At 39.7% G+C, this 13,914-nt stretch overlaps 1 protein-coding gene and 1 long non-coding RNA gene across 3 annotated transcripts in view; one reads left to right on the top strand and one right to left on the bottom strand.

Moving 5' to 3' along the window:
- Positions 1-13,914, bottom strand: part of LOC143153753 (zwei Ig domain protein zig-8) — a 431,922-nt gene that overhangs the window by 70,184 nt on the left and 347,824 nt on the right. The gene's annotated exons all lie outside the window — the stretch shown is intronic.
- On the top strand, positions 7,899-12,177 carry LOC143153896 (uncharacterized). Of its 2 annotated transcripts, none has more exons than XR_012993939.1 (3): positions 7,899-9,182; positions 9,214-9,846; positions 11,863-12,177. It is a non-coding gene; the product is annotated as an uncharacterized LOC143153896 (long non-coding RNA). The 2 variants fall into 2 exon arrangements; XR_012993938.1 differs by having other exon boundaries at positions 7,926-9,182; positions 9,349-9,846.

Here is a 13,914-nt window from a genome sequence, read left to right as displayed (position 1 = left end):
ACCGCCCCGGAATATATTAATGAGATTGCCTAATGCAATAAGCAGTAATAGCCACCAGCGAGGAGAAAAAGGGGACAAGAGAGAAGGGATGAAAAGGTCGGGCCATTATTCGTTTAGCCTGTAATCCCTCAGGGGAGAAACGGTTTCGAAACATCCGTCACTCTGTCAGCGCGTATTGCCGTGACACGCGATGACTGACTTGTTTGCTGCTTTATTAAGGATACCTATGTCTTCGAGACGTTTCCCTTTACGGAATTCTCAACAGCTGCCTTTCGATCGTGACGGGTGTTTGCTCTCTCGTTCTCCCGCGAGGACTCCAAGGGAATTTTAAGGCTCGTATTAACTCGGGAACGTTCCTTTATAATCGATCGACGTACACAGACGCTAATAATGCACTTTTCTAACCGCGAGTGTCGTTCAGCGAAGGCTGAACCGATACTAAAATTTCAATTTAATTCCCTTCGGGCTATGTACACGTCAACGAAGTTTTGGTATTCCGTTCGTTCACATCCGCCAAAATTTACAGAAACGCGACAAGTCAAATACGATAATATTTATTCGACAAACACGCGAATGACGCTTTTCTACGGAGAAAGGTTAAGTTAGAGAGAAATTATTATTTTCTACGATGGTAGAGACACCTCGGGTTGTAACGGAAGTTCACTTACACCCGTGTGTCGTGTAATGAGAATATTTGGAAGTAAAACACGTTTACTGTTGCGTTTGAAGCAGGGGAGTGTACAAAACTGCGGATTCTTGACACAAACACTCCCTGCTTTGAATCAGAGAGGATAGGTTGAGCGTTGCATCGCGGAGAAAATTTCATAAATTTCAACAAAATTTATTTTCATTTAGCAACGCAAAGCTGCGTACAGTTTCGTCCGTGTAGAGGGTAGACTAATTTAATTAACCGCGAGTGCGTCTAATCTCTACTTTGTAACCGTGTTGGACTTAACTTAGTGTTTTGCTCCTTCTTAGGTAATATTATCAAACTTCAAATTACGAACACTTATTATCCCGTTCACGAAAATAATAAACGGACTTGATTTGGGGGTTACGCTTATTTCTCGACAATATTATCACGCTTAAAAATACAAACATCTCATTATTATCACGCTCGTGAAAATAATAATTCCCTCGCTTTAAAAAACCTCGCGCAATCTTCTATTCGCGTGAGAATCCGTTTACTATACTCTTCACGGTATTCCCAAAGTGCCGGATGCATCAAAAGAATATAATATCATTCGAAGGGAATCTCATCCGGCTAGCCAAAACCTTGGCTTCCAAAGGAATGTATTACAAAAGCATGAAGCGAAGAAGCGACGAAGCATCGCAATAAAACGAATTACAATTCCCAAACCCGAGGGCCAGAAAGCCCTCTGCTCGGGACACGGATCCAGCGATTCCATCTATGAGAGTTCAAAAGAACACTGCTAGTCCGTAATTCACAGAGCGGGCTGGGTTTTCACGGCGAGGAGAAAGCATTCTCCGTGCAACGATGTTTGTGCCCGGTGGAATGAATCGCCACGGAGGTCCAACAAAATTATACGGCGCCGCCTTGGGAACGCTTTGTACACGTATCCGATAAGGAACTACGTATTCCGTCTTTTCCGAGGATCGTAAAATAAATACACGCAGTAAGGGAATGGCAAACGAGCCTTAATGGTCCCGAGTGCGGATCTTTGTTACACGTTATAGATATCTCCGTTTCGCTCGTAGAGCTGCAAGACGTTCTCCAAGCGCATCGTTCGCCATCGCGAAAGATACATCGTCCAGGTTGTAGCCCGGACGGCCCATTAGGCCAACACGTACGCCTACCGTTCGTTGCATTATTAGCGGCTAAGTAGCGAGCGCGATCCAAACGCGAATACCTGATTCCGGAGGACCATTGTTTTCGTATCTTGGACGAAACCTACTTTTCGCGGACACTCGATATCTCTCCGTTTATTCTTGTTCCTTGTTTCTCTATCGGGGACGAGCAGGTTCCAGTATCAACGTATAGCGATTTCTTCGTAACGGTTATTCATTTACTGTGAAATATTTTATTCCGTAATACGAATATTGTAGGGACGAGTTTTGCGCGAGCGAATTGCCTGAAGTTTCGATCGAGTGAGCGACTGTTTCGGTAAATCGATAGCTCATTGAAACCCTGTGCGAAACACAAAAGATGAGTTGTAATGTAACCAGCGACCGATACGGACGTGAGTCGACCGGTATCGAGTAAAAGTTTAAAAAGAGTTTTCGAGAAAATGTGTGTGTGTTCCGCGGTGCGAGCGGGTTTGACTTTTCTTTTTGTACGCGTCGTGACCTTGCGCAAACCCTATATTTCCATCTGTAATCCACAGGGAATACATTATTATAGTAGAGGAATAGGCATATTTTCCTATACATATATTTTACTCTACAATATTAATTCTTCTTCGATTAGCAACGGATAAAAAACTGTTTATCTTCTATTCGTTCGTCGTGAAATATTTCATTTCATAATTCGAGTTTCACTCCTTCGACGAATAACGGAACGAAAAGCTGTTTATTCGTATCTTTTGTTCGTTCGTTGTGAAATATTTTATTCTACTATTGAAATTCTAATTTTTATTCCACTTGTAAATGGATAGAAAGCTTCTCGTACTTTTGTTCGTTATACGAAACATTGGTACAAATGGACGTTACTCACTTCTCTGTTCTCTGTAACGAACAGTCTGCGTGTTTAAAATTGTTACGGAGTCATGAAATGACAGAATTGATAGAATTGATACAGGGCGGAAGTTGACGAACAAGAGAGGTTTTTAACCAAATTATTGAGGCCCTTACTCTAGGCAAAATGATTTAAATCAGAGTTTCATTGGAACAAAATGTTCGTCGATCCCATTAAATATTTCGCAGCTTAAATAAACGCGTATTGTAAATAACAAGAGCATACAACGTGACTGCTTCACCTGCATTCCTTCTTGTTTATTTCGACGCGCTTCGTAAATTTGACTTTTATGGTGATGCACGAAGGAATACGAGTCCGAAAAACATGTCTATAAATAGGATAGTAATGTCTATAAATAATATATTAAATTCTTTTGAAGTCTAAAGCAAGGAAACTATCGCTCTATTATTATTACAAGTGAAGAATTTTTATTGGTCGTCAGAATAGACAGGAGCAGAAAATTATAAAAATTATAATATATAGCAACACGGGCAAAAATTATTAACACTTTCCTACGAATTTACACCAGAGACAGGTCTCTAGAAGCAATACGACTCTTATTAGGAACATGTTTCAATATCTTTTCTAATTTAAGATTTATACGATTATCGATAAAAAGTATAACTTTGATATCGAACGATGTCAAAAAATAGTAGTAAAAAAAGATCTATTATTAAATAGGACCAATAAACAATCTAATTGTGCGAGTTTCGCTTGCTTCAATTTGAAAATGTTGCGATTTAATCCGTTTTGTTCACTTCGTCATAGTTTCGTTATACATTTACAGTAGGACCTCGATAGTTGCATGCGATCCCTGTCCACTGAATCGCGTCGCAACTTAGCAGCAAGTAGAATTTCAGATATAGCGGGACAGTGTTTGTAACTCGCAGCGAGTAAACATTAACCTGCAACCATTTTCCGCGCAGAAAATTAGTTAGATTATTTTATTATGCGCAAGGGATAAGCCACCGATTGAAGCGTCCCTACGCTAGGAGTCATAAACCGTGGTCCGTTGGCAAACTTGTTAGTAGCAAACCATCGCTCTGCCAGGAAATAACCTCGAAGTGGTAGTTCCTCGGAACCAATAGGATTCGAGTAACCCCCACCGCGTCGTCTCCGTGCATCGAAGTTGGTGACGATATTTTGTATAAAAACTTGCACACAGAACAGGCATGATCGAACAGACGTAAATTCACGGTGTCGAAGTTTACTTGCACTTTACTTGTACATAGAATATCTGCTTACGTAGTATGGTGATTTATTGGATAATGGAAATTTTAGTCACATTGCTCGTTGTTATTTTTAAACCACCCATCGAAGTAAGTGTACAAGTCAACGCGTTGTTGGAAATAATTTTCAAACTGATTAGAAAAACGTATTTTGCATTTCGTTACTCGTTTCCTTTATTTTTCAAACGAGTTGCAAAACAATGGAAGTTTTCTGTGCTATCACCCTTGTCAACGTCGGAAGTTCGCCTTTTTACTCGTTATCTTTTCCATCGATTCAGGATTGGCTCCCTTCGGGAGGGTTTCCACGTTCACGAAGAGACGAGGGATAAATCTTTCGAACAGGATGGACGCTCGAGCACTATAATATGTTTATGGCCCGAAAGCTGCTTAATAGGGCGTCGCAAGCTGACACATTGTCTTCATGGAGAATTCGAACCTCTGTCATGTTCAATGGGTCATGTAACGAATTTGAGATTAAATTCACATTCGGTGATCAAACACGCGGAAGTAGACCGATTGAGTGTAAAAGTATGTATTTGTATTTTCTTTTCGATTATTTTCAGGAAATCACAGTAGAACGAGGTTCTAAAATTCTAGAATCAAAGAACACAAAAGTAACATTTTCGAGCAACAGTGTCAATGTATCGTTTTAACAAAATATTGTACAATGTTACTTTGAACTGTAATTTCGATTTTGAAAATTTTGTACATTCAAAATTCGATACCAAGAAAATTCAAACTGATCAGTTTCACGAAATAGACACTAAAGAAGATCTTTCGAAAAACGTCTCAATGAAATTTTTTAAAATAAAAATAAAATTGAGAAATTTACAAAAAGTAAAGTTGATCAGTTTTGGAGTATCGTACTCGAGGTAGAATGTTTTTCCAAAGCGTCGGTTGTCCAAAATTATTTAACATTCTTCGTATTATATTTCTCTGGTTTTATGTATCGAAGAAACGGACAAAAAAGAAAGGTACAACATCGTGTTATAGGAACGTATGTAAAATTTGTCTAGCATTTTCCGTATCGATATTTACCGTATCTGTTATCATTCTGATGCCGATACGCTCATCTTTCCAAATGGAAGACATTTTCGTCCGTTTTCGATGTCCTCCAATGTCCAAGAGTATTCGTTGTCGCTTACGTTTTCTCGATTCTCACCGAAACTTTTGTGCCATTCAAACACTTGAATATGTGACGCGCAATTCGCTCCATAAATCTTCTTCGACGGTTCGAACGCATCTAGCTTGACGCGTTGTTCGATTTTTGAACGAAACCTGATAATAGTTAGTCGATAGGTATCAAAGCACGTACTCTTTGAAAAGATTTTAAAAATTTCCAACGAATCAACTTCGTACGAATTATTAACACTATTAAGTTCACCCTTTAGTTGTGCTCATCAAGTGCTGTACACTGTCGACGAGTTAACTAAAAATTACCCATAAACACTAACCTTTTCTCTTTGACGTACGGCATGATCTTTGCGAAATCCTTGGAAACTTCTGAGACCGAAAAGCTACATTTAAAGAAAGGTAATTTAATTTCTCGAGTTCTCGAAACGTACACACGTTTATGTGTTTACACCCTCCACTTTCTCGCTTTCTGCTGTTTACACGTTGTCACCTTCATCGAGCTCTATTAAACTTTCCTCTTCCGGATACACTTTGCGCTTCATCTTCTCTTCGTCGTTCTCATTAACTTTGTCCCGTTTCTATAACAGTAAGTCCGTAATCTTATTAAAAGGACGAAAGTAGTTACTCGGTATCATCGAGCAAATTCTCGGCGTCGTTCACAAGGAAGGCTTTTTTCATTCTCGCGAGGAAGGTATTTATCGATGTTACATAATCAGGAGAGTCAATCTTCTGGGAATAATGATACTCTCCAATCGAGCCACTCCCCTTTTTATCTTTCGCCAGCTGAACGAGCTGGGTACACACGTATCCGATGAATCTCGTCTTCGTTCGTTTTCCTTTAGTCTCCTCGTCTCTCTCTTGTTCTCCTATCCCTCTGTACTCCCTTAAACAAACCGACCTGCCTGGCCAGGGACTCCGTACCTCAAGTTCCTTAAACTCCCTTCGCTCTAACTCCTCGTTTCATCCCTGTTTCAGGGCAAACTAGCACTCACTCGCGGCGTCGATTACCAAGCCCTACCTTCTCATAGTTTCGTTGTAATGAAATACATAATCTATGTTCTCCATCGTTTCAATCTGTACGCGGAGCTACCTTTAGGTTCCCTTGCCCTCACGACCCTTTATATCATCTCCGTGAACCCTCTCGTTCCGCTTTCCCCGTACACTGCTCTCTTTCTTCCTCTCGGTTTTTCCCTCGATCTTTGATCTTATTCCTGGAGCTTTGTCTTTCTCTCGACTTCCGGTCCCCGCTGCTCATCGTTCCTTTTTTTTTTCCTCGCGTCCTCCGTCTCATGTTTCTGTCGATATTTCTTGTTCTGTCCGTATTGCCTTTACTCTGTCAACGACAGCCACTTGATTTTCCGGTGCAACTTCCCCGACCGTTTTCACGGCGAAACGGTATACTTCTCCGTAAAAGTTATGAAACTTCGAACCGGGTATCGAAGAAGTCTCGAATTACTACAGAGTTTGCTTAAAGCGTATATAAATTCTTTCCGCCATTGAGAAATTAAGGAAAAGAAGACCATCTTGAATTGTGGAACCATCTTCTGTAGAAACTTTACCGTTCAAGAGTAAAGTAAGAGGAACTGGGTAAGGCAATAACAATTACTTTACGTTCGTAGAATTTGTAACGAGAGATAATTTTAAATAATCAGAATCGGAACATTGAATACGTTTGTACGTTTTTTTATTAAAGAGTTGAATTTCAATTTCGTTATCGTTATTTAATCCGAAACAATTTTACCGTTAAATATTAAGTAATTATTAAAAGCGTTACAGAGCCCTCGTTATCGACAATTTACGCACACATTTGTAATTTAACGATTATAAATAATAAAACCGTGCGTATTTTAATTTCAGAGCACGAACAGAACTACCATTTTTCGTGACACAAAATTTTGAAATATTATCTAAGAATCTATAACTTATGTCAAAGAAACTGCTGGAATCTTTACAGACAGAAGAATCGAACATTTTTGGAATTTTTATTCTCGAATAAAACGAAAAAGAACTCGCATCGAATATTGATCGTTGCATCGAATTTTCTCGGATCAAAAGAAGCAATAAGAAAATAATAGTAAGCGATGCTAAGAGCTTCGATCGAACAATTTATACGATTGTAATGTAGTAACGTTAAATATTGTAGTTTCCATTCGTAGAGAAGATATATCTGTTTTAAATTTATCACATGGTTTAATATTTCCCGATCGATTTTATTTCGAAGGTACGATAATAAATTTTCTATGAAGTCATATATGTACGTGCTGGAACGTAACAGATGGCAGATAAATTTATAAGGCGGCGGTTTCGTTTATTGGGCATCTCGTAAGTTAAAGTTGGGTGAAATTTCATCGGATTAACAACTGGGGAATCAATGTTTCGATAAGCGTGTTCCAGTTACAGGAAACGAATTAAATGTTTCCGGAATCATAATTCTTCGCTAATGCGATTTATTCGATCAGATGTTATTTTTGAATTTCTATGCGTATCATTTGTTATTTTGTGGTCTACCAGAGTGAAACATTAAATAACGAGGAATTTAAAGTGAATTGGTATCAATATTATTCGAATACACAGAAGAACGTTGCATAAATATTTGAAATTTAATATTAAAATTGATATCGAATATTAAAAGTGATAAAAGAGGTGAAATAACATAATAATTGCGAAACATTAATAAAATTTACCCTCTTTTAAGGGCAAATCGTTAAGTTTTTAGGAATAATTCTTGGAAATTTCCAAGAACTTCCTTTTTCGTATAATTGTATCGTCAATTGATACGCAAAATAAAATTGAAACTATAACATCAGCGAATAAATGACTCGCCTGTCCACGACTAAAGAGAATCTACATTGATTCTCAAAGAATTGAATAAAAATTCTAATTGTCCTTCGCGTGAAAATTCACGTCCGAAGGGAATCCGAAGCAAAGAAAAATGTTTCTATCCCAATGGCCGAAGAATTTGAAAACAATTTTAATCGCCGTTCGTGCGAAAGTTCGCGAGCAGAGAGTATTTGAAAAAGAGAAAAAATATTTGTGTTAAAACCGAAGAGGAACTTGAAAATAATTACAATAGCCGCGACTCGCGGCAGAAATGGTTCGCGGGTAAAGGGAATTTGCGGAAAAGAGAAATATTTTTATGCTAATAGCCGAAGAATTTGGAAATAATTGTAATAGCCGTTCGCTTGGAAATTTACGGCGAGCCGAATTTTAGCAACGACTGCTTTCGCGAACGGTTCGCCGAAACGCAAAAAGAGACGAATAAGAGGGTGGTTTCGTGATCGCGGGGTGGGAAACTGCATACCGCGCGATGCAAGTGCGGCGTAGAACAAAAGCCCGGAATGTTTCGCAGGGACGGTACGGTTAAATTAGTAGCGAAAGTGGCGGGCTTGAAAGAGAGTCTACGAAGCGAGCGTGTGTCGCGCATTCTGCGCGCGCGGCGCTTTATGCAAATAGTTCGACAGGCGATCATCCATTAAATGCCATTTTCACCCTATCTCGACTCACAAAGGCTGGACATATTTCGCTTACACCGCGGGTCCCCTGTGTTTCACGTACGTTTGGCTGACCGCGTTACGAAAATTCTGATACCGATCGTAATCCATGGCGAGCGTGAATCTATTTCACGCTTGTAATAACGTTTGTTCGGAACGCCTGCACAAACACAAGAGCGCCGGAGACAGGAAACCGCGACCTGTCCATTTTCACGCGCGGAGTTCGCGACACGTAGTTAACATTGAATTAATTGCCACCCGAACGTTTATAACCAGCCCGCGTTACGATCGACGACTCAATGACTCGTATCAGTGTTTTATTTTCAATTTAAGATTCGACGCGAACCTACCGATCGTCGATGAATATTTTCCACCGATTACTATACTTTACGATCCGGGCTCTCGTTTAGGATTACCTCGTGGCTCTTCGTTTTCGGTCGAATCGACGCGTTTGACTTCAAAAGGAGAAACTTCAACGAGGATTGGGTTTTGAATTTTTTTGGCGCGAGATTACGTCGATCATGGGGCTACGTTCGTGTCGCAGTGTATATAAATATAACGCGGTGTATATAAATGTAACAGCAAAGAGTGGTCCAACGTGAGAAATCCGAAAGTTTGTAGTTTACGTCAATGGTAAGTGTAAATGTTTTTTTATTATTTTTAGGTGTACGATCGACTTCTGAAATGGAACCATCAATTATGAGAGACCCTGTACAGAAACCAGGGGATGATGATCGTTGTGTAAAATTCGGTGACTTCTACGACGAACAATACAAATGTCTCTTTATTGTTTTTTTAGGTGTACGATCGTCTTCTGAAATGAGACCACAAATTATGAGACACCCTGTACAGAAACCAGGGGTTGATGATCGTTGTGGAAAATTCGGTGACTTCTACGACGAACAGTACAAATGTCTCTTTATAGTTTTTTTTAGGTGTACGATCGTCTTCTGAAATGAGACCACAAATTATGAGACACCCTGTACAGAAACCAGGGGATGATGATCGTTGTGGAAAATTCGGCGAGTAACTTCTACGACGAACAGTATAAATGTCTCTTTATAGTTTTTTTTAAGTGTACGATCGTCTTCTGAAATGAGACCACAGATTATGAGACACCCTGTACAGGAACGATAGGATCGTGGAAAATTTGACACACGAGTTCTAGAGAGCAGTCGCGAGGAGTAAATAGCTATCCGCTGAAAGCATTCGAGACACGTTCATGATTCAACCGTCGAACGATTCATGACGAGTTTTAAAGTTACGACACGCGTCATCGCGAGCACCAACGCTACCGGTATGTATTTCGAAACGGTCACCCGACATTAAATTGGCGGATGATAGCTCCAAACGCGTCCACGACGGTCGATCCTGGGCTTTACAATTCCACGGGGATTCGTTCGAGGAATAAAACCGAGTCATTTTTTCCATTTTCGATCGTAATACGATTTAAGAATTTCGTTAACTTCGAGACGAAGTTAACGAAAGTCAGCTTACTCACATTTAGAAGCAATCAGGCTTCCACCAACTCGTTTTAATTATCCTTGGGGGCAATCGGACTTCTATTCGTCGGTACAGTCGATTGGAATCCTGAAAGCACTCGGACTTCAATTAGTTTAACGAACACCTCGGCAAGACCACACAGTTGAACTATTTAAGCCATTATCTTCGCCTGTTTGTTACTTCGTTGTTCGTTAAAATAAACACTCTAAAATCGATTCGGTTTTCCAATATTTGAAGCGCCTCTTCTGATAGTTTAACCGGAAACTGTTTGCGCAATAACCAAGTGACCTTCAGATTTTCGCTTAATTGCTCGGTTAAGAGCGGTGGCAATCGTTTAAAATTTTTCTTGAAAACAATCCCGAATCTTATACCACATTTTACGTTTCGATGTTAATTATATCACGTTCCAAAGTCGTTATTGCATCTCGAGAATCGACAGGTTGCAACATTTTACCTTCATCTTGCATTAATCATTTATATTTCTCTAATAATTATTTGTCCTCCATCGAATTAAATTACATATTTCGACTTCTCTAACTTAACATGAAGACTCAACATGAGAATTCTCTCGCTAAACATTATTTTCAGACTCAATACTTGTTCCATTTTTAACAATTCGATCGACTATTCTCAGAACGATCCCACTTAATGTCCTCTGCGTTCCACTTTCATTTTACAAAAGCCATCTATGATGCGTAAATTGATATCAACCATGTTTGCACCAAAACAAATCATGGACAGATTTGAATTTTTAATTTTCCCGATAATGAAATCGAATTTCTCGATATTTACGCAGAAACTTGTTCACAGAATCGATTAGAAATATGCAAAGATCGCGGATTAACTCCGAAGAAACATCTTGGGATCGTCTCGTGTATAATTCAACGACACCTTCGCGTATATGAAACACGTCCGAGAAAACAGCCAATGTGTCTAGGGAGAGTAGGTAGATAATTCAAAGTTTGACGCGGCGCGATATGTATTCGAGATTTTCGCCTTACTTTTGTAAAATTTGTATCCCGTGGATCCCAGGGTGACGTGTACGGAATCGACGTAGCGAGAAAACGGTCGTTCGCCCGGGCGTCGCGTCGAATTCGAAAAAGTTCCCGGCCGTGTATGCGTGTATGCGCGCGTTGACGTCACCGATGGCCGAAGATTACGTAAGGGACTCTTTCTATGCAACTCCGTGTGCACGATGCACGAGCCAGTGCCGCGATATTCGATTTTACTTCTTTCCCTTTTCCCACGACTGACAACTCTCGCGACTTTAAATCAATCTCCCAACTTTACAACAAATGGATAGATAACTGTATCCTATTTCCTTTCTTTCACGAAATTTACGAAATAATCAAAATTGTAATCAAAATTATTATAACTGATGCTCCTAAATTTTCTCGGTTCTCTTATTATATTATAAAGGAAGAATACTTTGATAGTGGTAATAATTTTGTAATAGTAATAATAGTTTCGATAGCGATGATAGCAATAATAGGGAAAGTAGTAGTGGAATTAATAATAACGGTACAGTCTCGATGAAAATCAATCAACAAAATCGACGAAACGATCCAACCGAGAATAAAGTTTGCGCGAAAGATTTATGCAGTTGGTACAGACTTATAAAGTTTTACTTTGTATTCCTTGCAAGTGTAACGTATTCCGTGTGATTTCATGAATGATAGAAAATGTTAACGATATTAATATTGTAATTCTCTCGCGTTGAAATCCATTCGGAATAGAAAGAAGGCGCACCTGCTGCAGAAATTTTTCTGATCGCACCTGTGACGAATTATTTCTCTTTTCCTTCTCGTAGCTACCTGCTCCGTTGTCATCCCGATGGAAGAGGAGAATGACGTCAGCTTGGCCGACCAGAGAAATTAGAATATTACGAACGAGCCGTCAGCGAGTGAGAATAATAATTAGAGACGGACAGACTGCACCCGTACGCGCAAGAATAATTCCGTCACGAAGGAACGTGTGAGAGAATAAAATTTGGTAAAATTGTACGTGAATTCGCTGCATTGAAAATTTATGATTCTTTCTTTCCACGTATGGTATAACATCTAGAGGTGTCCCGTTTCGATGTAACGGACGATATAGCAGCGAACGTACATTCGAATAAATACTATTAAAATTTCGAGCGTTGCTTCTATTATTTTACCGAAATCGTACAGAGAAATGTTTATTTTTAAAGCAGTAACGCGTTTGCACAATTACGCGCGATACAATAACGAAATAACTTTCGTTTGATTTCGATTCGATCGTGGAAATAGAAATTTACGAAACAACCGTGCATCAATCATGGTGTTCTCGGTTTACAAGCAAAGTTTCCATTATCGTCACCAATTATTCGCGGCCAATTCTGTTTGGGCCGCGGTGCAATAATACTCCTGTGGTTATCGCAGATTGGCCGTAGAGAGGACATATGGGTAATCGAGACAATCCTTATTGAATTCGTTACCTCGATAATTGCACAAATACGATACTCGTATTTACAAAAACTCTCTGCACCGTTTCCTCAACATTACCGTAATCCCTTTCAAAGATTCGTAATTCTATCTCTTCTTCGATCCTGATATTCTCCCACGAGATCGATTGATCGATGAAAACGTAACGAAGTATATCTCGCGAAATCGTGCGTTAATATTTCATCGAAATAATAAACAAAATATTGCATTCAGTATACAAACTAATACTTGATCCTTAGGTTACTTCTCTCGTCGTAATATCTTTTCTAAAAGAAGATTCGTCGGTTATTCGAGAAATGAGAGATACGTAATAGAAACTGAGATCATTTCGAAGATCGAAGTACGGTCGAATTACGTTCAAATAAATTGATTTTGCATACCAAAAATGAATTCGTACATCTAATAGTTGATCGGTCACCCCCGGAGAGCAGTAACCCGAATATGGACAAGTCGGTCTAAACGACATAAATCCTCGATCGTGTACAACTTTGATAATGGATTAGAACCGCGAAGCTTCGGTTTCCCGGATATCCAGGAGCGAATCTCGAACAAATATGCGAGCACGTTGGTTAACACGAAACCGATGTAACAGTGATTGGTCGGCCAAAGTTTCGTTGGAAAGCGAGGAGAGCGTTGGGACGGTCTGTGACGAATTACCGTGCATCAAAACGAAATTAGTGGGTGATTCTGGCGATGGCTGGCGACTGAAATTGCAGTAACTAAATAATCCAGCACGGTTGTCCGAGTGTAACCGTGGAAAAAAATGATGCGGCCATTCGGAACGATCGTTGAATACCGCGGGACACCGAGCGATAATTAACCTCAAATTTCGCGCGGCGAAATAAAACTTTCGCAACAACGGGTTTGTAATGTCGGTCGTATAATTTTCTGGCAACGACACACCGGCACGGGTAAAGGGAACCAAAGCTAGCCTTTATGGGATGAAGGAAAAACGAAGACTGGGATAAAATGGAGGAGAGAGCGGATGGGGGACGACCGATATAAAACACAAAAGTTACCGCCCTCCGGTTTACATTTTTCGCGCGCACCTCTGTCGCTTGCAAATTTTTGTGTACGAGAGAGGATCAAAGAAATCGGAAGGAATAAAAAGCGTCTCGGGTTGCGCAAAACCGCGACGCAAACAATTTTTTAACGTTTTTCAATCGCTGATGAACCGAGCTTTGGAAAAAAAAAACGAAACGAATTGAAACGAAGATATGGACATTCGATCGTTTTGTTTCGAGAATTGAAATTGTTAAAATCAAATATCATATTTGCGCGAGATTTTAAAGATTGTAAGGACTGTGTTTTATTATATAATCGTAAGCTTCCGGGGTTTCGAGACGTATCGGTTGCTGTATACAAAGGTAATCGCGAAACTGTCGCGATTGTTTCGA

Source organism: Ptiloglossa arizonensis, chromosome 13, assembly GCF_051014685.1.
Source record: "Ptiloglossa arizonensis isolate GNS036 chromosome 13, iyPtiAriz1_principal, whole genome shotgun sequence".
In the NCBI taxonomy this organism is placed as follows: domain Eukaryota; kingdom Metazoa; phylum Arthropoda; class Insecta; order Hymenoptera; family Colletidae; genus Ptiloglossa; species Ptiloglossa arizonensis.
This window is presented reverse-complemented; position numbering and strand designations above follow the sequence as displayed.